Below are 14908 nucleotides of genomic sequence, written 5' to 3'. Positions count from 1 at the left end.
AGGAAAAAGAAAAAACCTCTAGGAGAGGAAGGAGGATGGAGAGATTAATTGTGTGTGAATTATTATTATTATTTAAAAAAAAACATAAATAGCTTCCAAAGATAGCTTGCCCATGACACGCGGCACGAGAACCAGAGCGCATTGTGCATGTGTGGTGGCATATAAAAACTTTTTATGCATGTGAGGTAGTGTTGGTAGCTTTACACATGCATGGCGGCATTAAGAAATTAAGAAGAAAAAGAGAGAAAAGGTGCATACAACACATTTACACCACATTGCATCGCACCAATGCTCGATGTGTGCACGCATATGACACATGTACACTCTTGTTCTACCATATTCTTAAAAAAAAATAAAAAAAAATAAAAAAAAATGCTCACACTATGAGCAGTATGATGGCGCTATCTCCATCTGCATTACAAGCCTCTAGACTAAGGTCTTAATATAAAACATCTATAGTCATCTCCCTATCTGATGGGAGAAAAATACTACACAAGTCTTTCCTATGTTTTAAATAAAATTTCCCAATATTTCCAACACACTGACTAATGCCTTGAGCCTGTAATTGAGAACTCGGCTAAGTTGAGTGTCTTGCTAGAAAATGGTGAGAAAAAGACACCTTCTGGCTTGTAAGCCAAGTCTTTCATACCAATGCCTATAGTGGATTTGTTGGTGCATGAATAGTCCTGTTGAAATTTAGGGGTTCCCATAAATGTTCAATAGGAGAAAGATTCCATGTATTTTATGTTGACTAGTCAAGTAGCTTCACTGTCCATTTGAACATTAGACTTTGATGGTTGATTTTGAAGGGTTGAAGGTGGACATTGTCTCTTATACTAGAGTCGTGAATATTCCGCCTCAATTGGTGCCCTCACTTCATTGGCTCTTGTACTCAATTAGTACAATTGGGGTGTGGTATTGACTTGGATTTGGAATCGCCACTGGCCGAATGAAGCTTTTGAATTTACAGTTGACTAGAAATTGTAAGTCGTAAAATCGTTTAAAGGTGATTTCTCAATTCAAGTGACTTCGCGGTTAGTTTGTGATCGTAGATATCATGTAAGGGCCACGGTGAAAAAAAATGAAGGGGTTAAACACTGTTTTATACTCACACCACGCGCGATCTCTACCTCTACTTTGTAGGGTTTAAGACCCTTTGTAGACAAAAAAAAAATAAGCAGCATATGGCCTTGCTTCGTGGGGCTTAAGACCCTAGTCAAGCAAGTAGAGTAAAAAAGAGTATATAGATAAGCGAGAGAATCGTATAAATAAAATAAAAGTGAGTGTTGCCGATGTACTTAGGATGTATGGAGGGAAACAGGAAATAAATTGAGGTGTGAGAGGAAAAGGGGGAGACCATACACTTTTTTTTTTTTTGCAAAATTGATGGTTGAATATCTCATATTCCAAACCACTTATGACTTCGGTGACTTCTTTGGTGGACTAGCCAGTCTTTTGGGCTAGGCAGAGTGTTGCCATTGTCAAGATTTTCCAGACACCTTGGAACCTCAGCTGGATCTCTAAAATCTTACAATCTACTTACTCCGACCACCATCTAATGCTCGCAATTGTGCTATTTATATAAGCCTTCAACCAGCCATTCAAGGGCCAAATTTGATATCCTTTCAACCTGGCCCACTTAGGTTTCAGTTCCTATGGTGCTCAACAAGTAGTCAGTCTTTCGGGCTAAGCAGAGTGTCGCCATTGTCAAGATTTTCCAGACACCTTGGAACCGCAACTGGATATCTAAATTCTTAGAATCTACTTACTCCGACCACCATCTAATGCTTGCAATTGTGCTATTTACATAAGCCTTCAACTGGCCATTCAAGGGCCAAATTTGATATCCTTTCAACCTGGCCCATTTAAGTTTCAGTTCCTACGGTGTTCGACAAGTGTGATCAAATTAAAGTTGTGTGTGTGTGGAGTTTTCGAGCAGCCTGGACAATTGACCGATATCCGGTGCCATCAAGTCGCAAGCTTATCAATCTGATCCATTAATCATTTACAGGTCGTGTTGAGGATTAATACACTTTGAATTAGTTAGAGACGGTTTTATAAAAGTCCTGTGCATTTCGGGTCGTCGGGGGGTCTTAGTAGTCCGGTCAAGATCATATTGGTCGGCCCCTTAATCTGATGATCTGGTCCACTAGTTATGCCGGGATTTGCCTGGAGTGCATTTTGTCCAACTCGTACGACCGCCCAACAAATTTCGAGTACCATGGGGACGTTTTTACAAGCTTGGTCGAAGTCAAAGAACGGTTCATTACCACTTTGGGTGTAGATGTCTACAGTGAGCCTCTCATCATAATTTAAATACTACATTTTGGTCGATGTACTGTCGTTATTTCCTTATAAATGACAGGAGTACATTGAAGATGTGAGAGTGATGTACTGTCGTTATTTCATTACAAATGACAGGAGTACATTGAAGATGTGAGAGATTTATAGAGATTTGTAAGAAATCCTAATAGAAATATATGAATCCATCTACCATAAACATCACTATCCATAACATATATGATCATACACGAGTTTTTATGAATGCTCTGTGAAAATGCGATGGAATAAATAAAATGATTTTCTAACCAGTTAAAGGCCGAGCAGACAGAGTAACATCCCACAATGACCCTTGTGCAGGTATCTCACTTCATAATCCTTGCCTATAAATATTATCTTCAATAAGGACTTCTCCACACAAGTTTAAATGTGAAACTTCTTCGGGCCCACAACGATTCGTGTTCTAGATTCACACCGTCCATCGATTTTTATAGATCATTATAGGGCATGACTCAAAAAATGAGGCACATTCAAATCTCAAGCGGACCACACCACAAAAGACAATATGGTTTGAACAAACTATGGACGGAACTTTCCCCGGTCAGCCGTGAGGCTTATTTTCTATTTGACCTATTCATAAGATCACACATACTTGTAAGAAGTTTAAATACAAATATTAGTTTGATCAGAGCTTTTTGTGGCCCAAAAAAGTTGTTTACAGTAGCATTAATTCCTACTATTTTAAGTGGCGTGGTCCACTTTAGCTTTGGATTTGTATTTTTTAAAGCTCTTTTTCTATAATAATCTAAAAAATTAGATGGACAGTGTGAATTTAAGAAATACATTATTGCAGGCCTGTGTAAATTTCACACATCAAGAAATTTTGTCGCTTGATGTGTGGTGTAGGGGAGCGGATTAGGTGAGACCTCGGGCTCACCCGAGACCTTGCAGCCCTTACCATGGGGCCCACCTTAATATGTGTATTTTGTAACCACTCCATCCATCTGTTTTTCATATCATTTTAGAGCATGATCCAAAATTTTAAGAAGATCAAATTATCAGGTAGATGGTGGTGATTGAACACCCTACCGTTAAAAACTTCTCAAGGTGCAAAATAATGTTTCTGTATATTTATCCAGTTTATTGATAAGCTCACGAAACTCTAGGATGAAGTGAAAAGGCAAATATTAGCCTGGTTCAAAACTCTTGTGGCCCATTAATGGTCAATCACAGCTGTTTCGTATGGTATGGTCCACTTGATATTTCAACCCGCTTCATTTTTTGCACAATACCCTACAGTGATCCGGTTAAAAGGGATGGATGGGGAGGATATGATATACACACATCAAGGTGCCCACTATCGTCAGGGCCGCACCATCTTAGGTGATGCTGGGTCTCACCTAATCCACTTTCGCGGTGCATCATGTTACAGGGGAGAAGTAAACCTGAAAGTATCAACACGTGGAACTTCTATGGAGTCATCATGATGTATGTGTTAGATCCACACTGTCCATTCATTTTCTATACCATTTCAGGGAATGTGGTAGAAAATGAGGCAGATCCAAGGATTAAGTAAGCTACATTACGGAAACAATAGGCATTGGATGCATACCGTTAAAACTTCTTGAGGCCAGATAAGGCTCAAATTAAGCTGATATTTGTGTTTTCTCTTCATCTGGGTCTATGTGACTTTATGAAGAGGTTAGATGGCAAACAAACCTTGCAGTGAGGATCTTTAAGATAAATAACAATATAAATTAATAAAATCATAGGTATAAAAAATGAGATGTGTATTTAAATATGTTAATGTAATAATGAAAAAGTTGGCATATATCTACCTGGTCAACTCAACCAACTTGACTGAGACCGCTTCAGTTAGGCTTGGGTTGAGAATTCACAACTTGACTTGGGTTGAGAACAAAGTTGGATTGGGTTAGGATTAAAGTATAGAAACTTTGGATTGGATTAAGGTTGAGCACCAACTTGGCCTAACCTGTCTAACTTTCAGCCCTACCTTTTACTTCCCTCGAGAATGGATTGATCCAATCCATACATGCTCAATTTGGCTGTGATGTTTGTGAGAAATTCAACTGTCCTTCTATTTTTCAAGAACATGCTGGGCCATAAGCTAAAAGAAGAGGCAGATACAAAAGTCAAGTGGATCAAAGATAGAAAACAACAAAGATTGAAAGTTCACCGTTGAAACTGTTGAAAACTCCTTGGGCATAAAAGTTTTGAATATAGCTGCTAATTTTATGTTTCGAGTTCATCCAAGTAAATTTGACCAAATCAATAGTTTTAACGGCACACAAACATCACAGTGGCCCTAGGAAGGTTTCAACTGTCGGTATTTCTTTATTTTATATCATCTGTCCACTTGTGTTTTGAATCTACCTCATTTTTGGGCCATTTCTCAACATAATCTTTCAAAACCGATGAGCAGGGCAGATTTTTTACAAACATCACGATGGACCCAACCTAGCTTACGAGGGTTTCGCCGTCATGGAAGCCGGATAAGAATACCAGAATACCTTTAGATCTTATGATCTTCCTTTCCTTCACACCCTTTCTGCAATTCACAAAATGGGACTCGAATTTCTACTGTGTTGTAGGATCGGGGACCCAACTCTCTTTTATAGAATCTGTGGAGAGAGAATTTGAAACCCATCACAACTCTCTCTCCCACGCTCCACATTGTAGCATCCTAGTACAACTCAAATTACTGTCTGCATAAGACAGTTATAGCATTCCAGCCCTAGTACGCAAAGCTGCGCAGATAGACTGCGCAGCGCATCACCTGAAGTGGGGCCCACTGTTCTACTCAATCATCCAGTCCAACTGAATGACAATCCAGACCGTTGATCAGTAAGGCCCACTAAACAGAGTTCTTACATTCTCCCACTTGGGCCTCATTGAGCAACGTCAATGATGGTCATATAGAATAATTTTGAAAATAAGTTTTGATCATTTAAGAAAATATCTAAATGGTTAACCAATGAAACAGTTGGACAGTATGAGTAATGCTATTCAATCTGGTCCATTAAGACAGTCAGTATCGAAACGCGGTAGTCATCACAACATTTAATTTAGGCGAAGTGAGTCTAAGCGCGATCACAAATACTTTCAATCTTAACGACATAGATTAGGAACTAGACAATGTGGTATAAGGATTATACACCTTAGTGTGATTATATGTGTTTATCCTTAAGAGGTCTTGAAGCTTTTACCTGTCTCCAATGAGACACGACTGGAGTTCTACTTATTCAAAATTTTCTCACATATAAAGAGAAGTAGAAATAAAGCTTTATATCAAAATCATCTAAACAAACTGTATAAAACGAGATCTCTAAATGTCTGTGAAAATCAAAGTACGCTCAACTCCCACTAACTGAAAACATCTATGGGATCAATTACTCCTATGGATGTTACATGCTCTTGAAATGGTGTGATAGGGAGCCCTTTAGTGAGCGGATCTACAATCATCTGCTTAGTGCCAATGAATTCCATGGACACTTGATGATTCTGAACCATTTTCTTTACAAAAAGTTACTTGATGTCGATATGCCTTGACCTTGACGAATGCTTGTTATTACTAGAGAAGGAAATAACAGCCGAATTATCGCAAAATATTCTCAATGGTTTCGGGATATGCTCTAGTACCCCCAAACTTGAGAAGAAACTCTTTAACCATAGTGCCTGATTAGATGCCTCATGGCAGGCAATAAATTCAGCTTTCATAGTGGATAAGGCTATGGTAGATTGTTTCACGCTTTTCCATGACACAACTCCTCTCACCATCATGAAGATGTATCCTAAGTAGACTTCTTAGTATTGACGCAGCAAAGTTGCATCTGAATATCCGATCAACTCCAACGGATCAGCCTTCCGTATGTGAGTCCGAAGTCTTTTGTTCTCTAAGATACCGTAATACTTTCTTTGCAGCCTATCCAATGTTGCATTCTGGATTAGATAGATATTTTCTCAACATTCCAGTGACAAAGGCAATGTCCGGTCACGAGACTTGAGCATACATGATGCTCCCTACTACCGATGCGTACGGAAATTCTTTCATTCGATTCTTTTCTAAATCATTTTTGGATCGAAATAAACCAAATTTATCGCCCTTCACAATGGGTGACTTTCCTGAAGTACAATTTTGCATGCCATATCTTTCGAGTACCCTAGTAATATAAGCCCTCTGTGACAAGCTGAGCAGTCCAAGTGTTCTGTCACGGCGAATCTCAATGCCGATGATGTAAGAAGCTTCACCAAGGTCTTTCATTTCAAACCTTTGAGATAAAAAATTCTTGGTGTCGCTTAACATCCTGGTATCACTGCTAGCTAACAGAATGTCATCAACATACAAAATCATCATAACGAACTTACTCCCACTGGTTTTGATGTAGATGCATTCATCTGCAGTGTTTTCTACAAAGCCATATGAAGAAATTACTTCATGAAACTTAAGGTACCACTGCCGCGATGCTTGTTTCAACCCATAGATGGATTTCTTGAGTTTGCAAATCAAATGTTCTGAGCTAGTAGCTACAAAACCTTTGGGCTGCAACATGTATACATTCTCATTTAAATCCCCATTGAGAAATGCAGTCTTTACATCCATCTGATGTAACTCTAAATCCATATGAGCTACAAGAACCATTATGATCATGAATGAGTCTTTCTTAGATACTGGTGAGAAAGTCTGCTTAAAATTAATGCCCTTGACAACCAGTCTGGCTTTATATCGTTCAACATTACCTTTGGAGTCCCGTTTGATTTTAAATATCCATTTAGAACCAATCGGCCTTATTCCAGTAGGTAACTTTACAAGATCTCATACTTTATTGTCCTGCATGAATTTCAACTCATCTTTCATGACATCAAACCAACGAAAAGGATCAGCACTTTGTTTGACTTGTGTAAAGGATTCAGGATCCTTTTCCACCCCTATGTCAAAGTCGTGTTCCTGTAAGTATACGATGTAATCGTCTCGATTTACAGGCCTTCTCTCTCTTTCAGATCTTCTTAATGGTTCAGCTTGTTGGGTCTGATCTTGATTTTCTTCATCAGTGGTTTGTATATGAGGTTCTACGTGGTGCTCTACAGTGACTGCAGAATCGACTGCATCATTAATGTTCACGTGATCTGGATTGACTATGATAGGAGTCACAGTCCTTTGTTCCTCAAATACAAAATTTCTTATATTCGTGCTCCCACTGTTTTCAGTGTCCTCAATGAATCTGGCATTCTCAGTCTCAACAATCCTGATGGAGTGGGAAGGACAGTAGAATCGATAGCCTTTTGATCTTTCTGGGTATCCAATGAAGAAACAACTTATGGTTCTAGGATCAAGCTTCTTTTCATGCGGGTTATAAATTTTGGCCTCAGCAGAACAACCCCAAACATGTAGATATCGGAGACTTGGTTTTCTCCCATTCTACAACTCAAAAGGAGTTTTGCTTACTGCTTTGCTGGGAACCCTGTTTAATATATGAACTGCGGTTTTGATCGCATCACCCCACAGAGATTCTGGCAATGTTGAATTGCTGACCATACTTCGCACCATATCCATAAGGGTGCGATTACGTCTTTCAGCAACTCCATTCTGCTCTGGAGTACCAGGCATAGTGTACTGAGCAACAATGCCACAATCCTGCAGGTATTTAGCGAATGGCCCTGGATTGCGTCCTGATTCGTCATATCTGCCATAGTATTCACCACCACGGTCAGATCTGACAACTTTAATTCTCTTATCGAGTTGATTTTCAACCTCGGCTTTATAGATTTTAAAAGCATTCAGGGCATCTGATTTCTTACTGATAAGGTATAGGTACCCAAAGCGAGAGTAGTCATCTATAAAGGTAATGAAATATTTGTGGCCACTCCATGAGGCTGTAGGGAATGGTCCACAGATATCTGTATGTATAACCTCTAATAGATCTACACTCCTGGTTGCACCTTTCTTTCTCGTTCTAGTCTGTTTCCCTTTTATGCAATCAATGCATACTTTATAGTCAGAGAAGTCTAGAGAATGCAAAATTCCTTCTCGTGCATACGCTCGACTCCTGAGTTCCCGGGGTCACTTATAATCGGTTTCATTAATATGCGATTAATCCAAGTTTAAAGGCGCAGCATGGAATTACTTAAAACATGAAGCACGATCACAACTAGTCTGCTGAAATGAAAATAGATCATTATATACATGTCCAAAAGGATATAAAAAAGGTCGCATCAGGCATTGCTCAACAAAATTACAAAAGAAATATCATGTCCAAAAGACTGAGCCCTCTGCGCAGCGATCCAACGTGCCATCTACAGGTCCGATGTGGCCCCATTCATCAGCTGCAAGTAAGAGAACTCGTTCTCCTCCTCGAGGCTCGCATCGCCAGGCTCCACGAGATCTGTGTCACCTGCATCTATGAACGGGTCCGGTTGGTGTTTTAAAGCACCGTCCCAGAGTGGGAGTGAGTGATCAACTCAGTGGGTGCTATTAGTCTTAAGTTGCAACAAGCATCAATTATAATAAGAATTTAATGAAAAGCAATCAATCATAAACATCTATCTAGTCTTGTTAATGCGCATGCATGCAGGATGATATGATGTATGCCCTCACCACAACGCTCCCTCGTGCGACAATATCTAACGATCGCCAATGCCAACACTCCCTCAGTGCGACCTCGACTGCCGAGTCGCCAATCTAGCTAATGTCATGCAATGATGATGTTAACCTGGTTCTTAGTTAAGTAAATTCATCCAGAAGTGGGGAATCGATACACCCCACGTATCAAATGCCCTAAACTAGTTGCTGAGGCCAAGACCCCCCAATGTGTGAGGCCGAGACCCCGCGATCCTTGACCCCGTCAGTTTCCCCATCCCCGACTTCAAGCACATGGGGGTGCGAATGTGGGGTCGCTCGCGGTCACTACGGGAGGCGCGTCACCCAGCGTAGGCGGCTCGGACATAGTGTCCCATTCCACCATGCCCGCCTCACGAGTTTGGGATCAATATTCCATCCGGTATCGATGGGCTACAACGGTGGTGGGGTGTTTCAGTTTCCATACATATGTGAGCAAACAAGGTTAACAAACTAGGTGGGTCAGCCAGTGGACTAAACCGCACGAGCCCAGGCAAGTATGTGGCGGAACGACATCGGGTACAAGCGACCCATGTAGCCTAACTACTGCCGCCCACACGTACTCGCCCAAACCCATGGGTTTAGCCTCAAGGTGGTCCTACCAACGGAACCACCTTCGCTCTCCTCATGTTCCTGACCAACCCAAGGGTAGGAATAGTGACTCATAGCATGCCAACTACCAATGTAACATCAAGCATATTCAACACCATGTTCTCATGTTGCTCAACATACAATTTAAATTTCTCTAGCAAGCAAACTATTAATATCATGAATAAGGTGTATGTGTGTGGTGTGGGTTGGTGAGGAAGTTAAGCACTTCTTATACCTCAAGAGATCAATTACACAAGAACAATGAATCAACACACTAAGAAGCAACACATATGAGAGAAAAGGAAATCAAACAAACATGAGCATGTAATCATCCATACACTAGATCATGAGAGGCAAGATTTAACATTAAGGAGAACTAAACATGTCATTCCATACAATCTAACAACATACCATTCCTAGGTTCCTCTAGATTCTTCCATACAACATACCAAGCAAACAAAATCAATAAACTCCAACTATAATTGGTGCTAAGCCACCTAAGGATAATAGTCCGCACCTTAAGGGGATATTTCCATTCTTTGAGATCTTAGGATTTGGGGATTTGGGTAAAACCACCATTTCCTAAATCAAAATCAAGAAAGACAACATTAATGCCTAGAAATCTATACTAAGTTGCTCTATTAAAGGAAAATATACCATTCTTACCTCCGCTTCTTGGCATGGGTGGGTTTGGTGGAGGTTTCCTTGGAGAATGGGTAGAGAGTTGTAAGGTTGAGCTTCCTTGGGCCCCACCTCCTACCACATACTCATTTCCTTTCTTCTTCCTCTCTCTTTCTCCTCCTTTCTCCTCTTTCTCTTCTCCCTTTTCTCTCTTCTCTCCTTCCTTCTCTAGGGCAATTTCGTATGGGGAGAAGGGTGCCCCAAATGAGGCCCTTTTATAATGCCAGATTTGGTGCAAATGGCCCCAAGTGCTAGGTTTTTACTATACTAGACCTATGAGAGGGTCTTTCTAAGCTCTAGGGCCCACTATGGGGTGTACAAGTCGATATACACCGTAAAATAGTTAGCCTTAATGATGATCTACGTATGGATACGATCGGCCCGCCATTTGGATGCGCCGATCGACAGATATGATTAGACTTAAGTTTCAACTCCTTCCTTTAGGGTATTTGCACTTCTCATGCACTCGTCCTTTGGCTCAAGTTGACCGGTTCTGGGCAGTACCCAGGTCCGACTCTCGCGATGGACGTCAAGCCCAGTGAGACGGACATTATTCTATAGTTTTGGAACTAGTGGCCCACCAATGAGCGGTGTAGAGCTTGTTTGGAGAATCAGGACAGTTCTGGTGGCCCTCTGGCCATGAAACTAATAAGATAGGTGCTCCATGGCCCGATGAAGGATCATGTAAAATTTGGGGGCAAACGGATGTGGGGTTTTACCGCAACAGTCCGATTTGCGATCAACAGTCACCGTTTCACGATCGGGTTCCAGATTTTTGTGGGCGGGTGTAGAAAAATACATTAGACCCTCATCGTAAATTATGAAGAAATCTGACGGCTGAAATGTCTTACATTTCAGTTTTATTTACACGTGCCAGATTCTAATTTTGGCATTGGTGGGGCGCATCTGGCAAGTGCCAGATTCCACTTCTGGGTGTCCACTGGGTCCGTGGTCCGCGATGGTCCCCAAGCCCAGTGAGATCTATGCTCCCTTGAATTTTTATAATTTTCTGACCTTCCCATGTCGCGGTATAGCCCGCACGGGCTGTCGCTAAGTGTAAACGGCCATCTGGCTTGGAGGCCCGCACCAGGTTCTATCAAGGCTCGTCTGGTCTATTCAATTGAGTTAATCTTGGTCTAATTTATTTGTGATACCTCACTATGAGTGGCTTAAATGAACAGTCCTGTGGCAAATCCTACGTGGACGCCCCAGGACACTGTTCTGGTTGGGTGGGACGTTACACTACACCTGATGTTCAAGTGATTGGGCGGATTCATTGGCTTTCTACGGCTGATTAATCGGACTAGTGCGGTTCTTTATTGGTACACCCTTGTATAAACTAACATTGAGTGTTAATGGTCATTAAGGGATATTATAAGTTAATTAATAAAAAAAAAAAAATTCAAGGATTTTTAGAAATCTAAACAGTGAAAATCCAGGATGTTACAAGCTGTTTAATCTCTCACGAGATATATGGCATAGCCGCCTATGCCATAACATGGAGGAATTCTCATAGTCTAGTCTTCGCTTGGATCCCACTACATTTCTATGCAAGGTATTAATATTATAGACCTGAGATGCAATCAAGTCTAACTGGTATAAGTTGTTTACTAAAGAGCCGGTTCCAACTTTAATCGAATTAAAGTAAATACTAAAACCTCTATTTTCAAAGTGGAACGAATATTCCAACTTATCCAAACAGGAAATTGAAACTAAATTGCGCCTTATAGACGGCACACAGAATGTATTAACTAAATTCAAAAAATGACCAGACTTCAACTTAAGCCTATAAACTCCTATTGCCTCCACGTCAACTTTGACACCATTGCCTACGTATACTGAGCGCTCCGCATCAGTTGGTGGCCTGGCCTGTAGTAATTCCTGCATAGAAGTGCATATGTGAATAGTAGTTCCAGAATCTATCCACCAGGAATCCACTGATACATCGGTCAGATTAGATTCAAAACAGACAAGAACAGAATGATTACCTTTCTTTATGAGTCAATCCTTAAAACCTTCGCAGTCTTTCTTTAGATGACCCGTCTTTTTACAAAAGTAGCACGGTTTGCCTTTAACCCGTTTGCGTTTAGATCCATTTCCAGATTGATTCTCATGGTTTCCAGATGGAGGACCAGAGAATCCATTATTAGAACCTTGTTTCCTCTTCCTTCTACCTTTATTCTCTTGCCCATGCCCTTGTCCTGAAGTCACCATATTAACATTTTGAACCTTTATCATCTGTCTGATCCTGTCTTTTTCTTGGACGTACTAAATGATGAGTTCATCCAATGTCCACATGTCCTTCAGAGTGTTATAGTTTACCAGGAACGTGCCGAATTGGGGAGGTAGGTTGTTCATGATCAAATGAACCAGTTGATCATCGGTGAGTACAAGCCCTGAGCACGGATCTTAGAAACAACTTCGATCCGCTTTACAATGTATTCACGGATGTTGCCTTTTCCATCGTAGACGAGCGAGTCAATTTATTCAAGAGAATGCTTATCCTTATCCGATTTCTTAAATCGTTTTCCCATTTCGATCAGAAAACTTTGGCCTTATCTGTTTCAGGCATGACACCCTTCATTGATTCGTAAATTGAATACTTAATGACTTTCAAGGCATGTATCATTTGATCTAAACCATGCAACCCATCGATTATATTCACTTCGGTGGCATTATCGGATGGCTTTGGCGGTTCGGTGTTATCGGGCAAGATCTAATTGAAGACATCCCAAGTACAACTTCAATGGCGTTCTTCCATTGAGTATAATTAGACCCATTTAAGGCAGGGACTTGATGCGTATTAGTTGGAATTGAGACTGAAATATAAGAGATACACATATACTCACATTAGTTCATAGTTTCACAAAAGCAATGTTGTGAATGTAAACAAATATCAGGCAAAGTTAATCAATTCAGTTGCTAAGGGAGGCATCAACTGAATCATCCAGGATGAAAATGGGCCCAACCATCACATCCTAGTGAGAATCTGTTACATCATCATCATTCCTCCTGTGGGAGGAAATAATAACATGTTAGTGATCCTCCTGAACATGAAGCTAAGTGATGTCAGTGATGTAAATCTGAGACACTCAACACCTGTGGGTGAGATGAGTCTTTCAGTTTTACATTACCAGCACCATTTACTTCACCCGTTCACGCGTTTGCCAAACGGTAATCATCTGTGTTTTCGTTACTGCATGCATGAAGACGTGAACGCAACTGTATGCAATCATTCTAATCCAATGTTACAAGTCTGTACTTGTAAAGTTTTCATCGATTGAGGTCACTATGGTGGCTAACACAACCGAATCCAACACTACAAAGACAGACTCAAGATTGCGATCATAATCCTGCCTCTCCATGAATTATATCTTAATAGTCTGATGCGGTCCATAAGTTAGTTGATTTTGACCTTTTGAAAATCCTTAAAGTGAAATAGGTTTCACATCTTATATTCCAACGGTCCATATCAATACTTAAAGATGGGTGATGGGCCAACTATAGGGCCGAATCAAAGCTATTATTTGATCTGTACTAGTTCAAATGAGCGAAACTAAATCATGCTACTGTCATTCAAATGATAGATGGACTATATATCTTGATGGGCAGATTCATGTATGGTTGTTTATTAGTTGAACAGATCAACTCAAAGTCTAATTATAGATGGAAGTCCATGATTAAATAGACAACCCATATCAAAATAGACAGCTCATAACTTCTTGAATGTGACAGGTTAAATGCTCGTGATTGAACACGTAGATGGTTCATACCAAAATAAAACTTAATGTTACTGTGTGAACCAGACACTAGGATTAATGGGCCTAGAACGATATCAGGGCCCATCAATCAATAGTCCGTAACCAGAAAGCTCCAGTTCGGGTCCTATATTGCAGACCTGACTATTATAATCTCAACAGCGCCCTAGACTCTTCTCGAGGCCATCTCTGAAATTTTCTCACCGAGAGAGAGAGAGAGAGAGAGCCGATCAGGAAGTCCGCCCGACGTGACAAGGAGAGATCAAGCTCCTCTTATTTTTTAGGATTTCTTGCAGTCACAGCAACACGGCACTGTAAACGGTGTCGGAAACAGCGGTGGCCGTGGCTGCCATTGGTGAACATGAAAGCTCGAGACACTGGTAATGGCTTCGGAAAGAGGAAGAAAGATGGTGGTGAGCCATCACCTTCGTCTAGCTATGACGCGGTTCGTCAATGGCCGCCGATCCATCAGGTCAAGGTAAGAGACTAGATCGATGAGGTCCGATGGGATCAAAATCCCTAATATTTACTGAATCTGGGGTTATGGAATGGAAATCCCTAATTTCTGATACGGGAATCGAAAATCCCCAATCTGAAAAACTGGATTTAGGAATTTTTGAAATCCCTAATTGTTGTATTTGGGATTTCAAATCCAAAATTTGTGATCTGAAACTCTGAATTTAGGGTTTCGAATCCAAATCCCTAATCTGAAATTCTGATTTTAGGGATTGGAAATTGAATCCCCTAATCTACTTTGGATTTTGGGGTTGGGAATCTGAAATTCCCAATTTGGGATTTAGGATTCGAAATCCCTAATTGCTGTATTTGTCTTTAGGGTTTTCGAAATTCAAATCCCTGATCTTAATATTTCTGGATTCAGGGACTCGGAAATCCCTGATCACAACTGTTTCAGGAATTCGAAAATCCCTGATGCAGATCTGTTTCAGGAATTCAAAATCCCTAA

This window comes from Magnolia sinica, chromosome 11 (assembly GCF_029962835.1).
Source record: "Magnolia sinica isolate HGM2019 chromosome 11, MsV1, whole genome shotgun sequence".
Taxonomy (NCBI): domain Eukaryota; kingdom Viridiplantae; phylum Streptophyta; class Magnoliopsida; order Magnoliales; family Magnoliaceae; genus Magnolia; species Magnolia sinica.
This window is presented reverse-complemented; position numbering follows the sequence as displayed.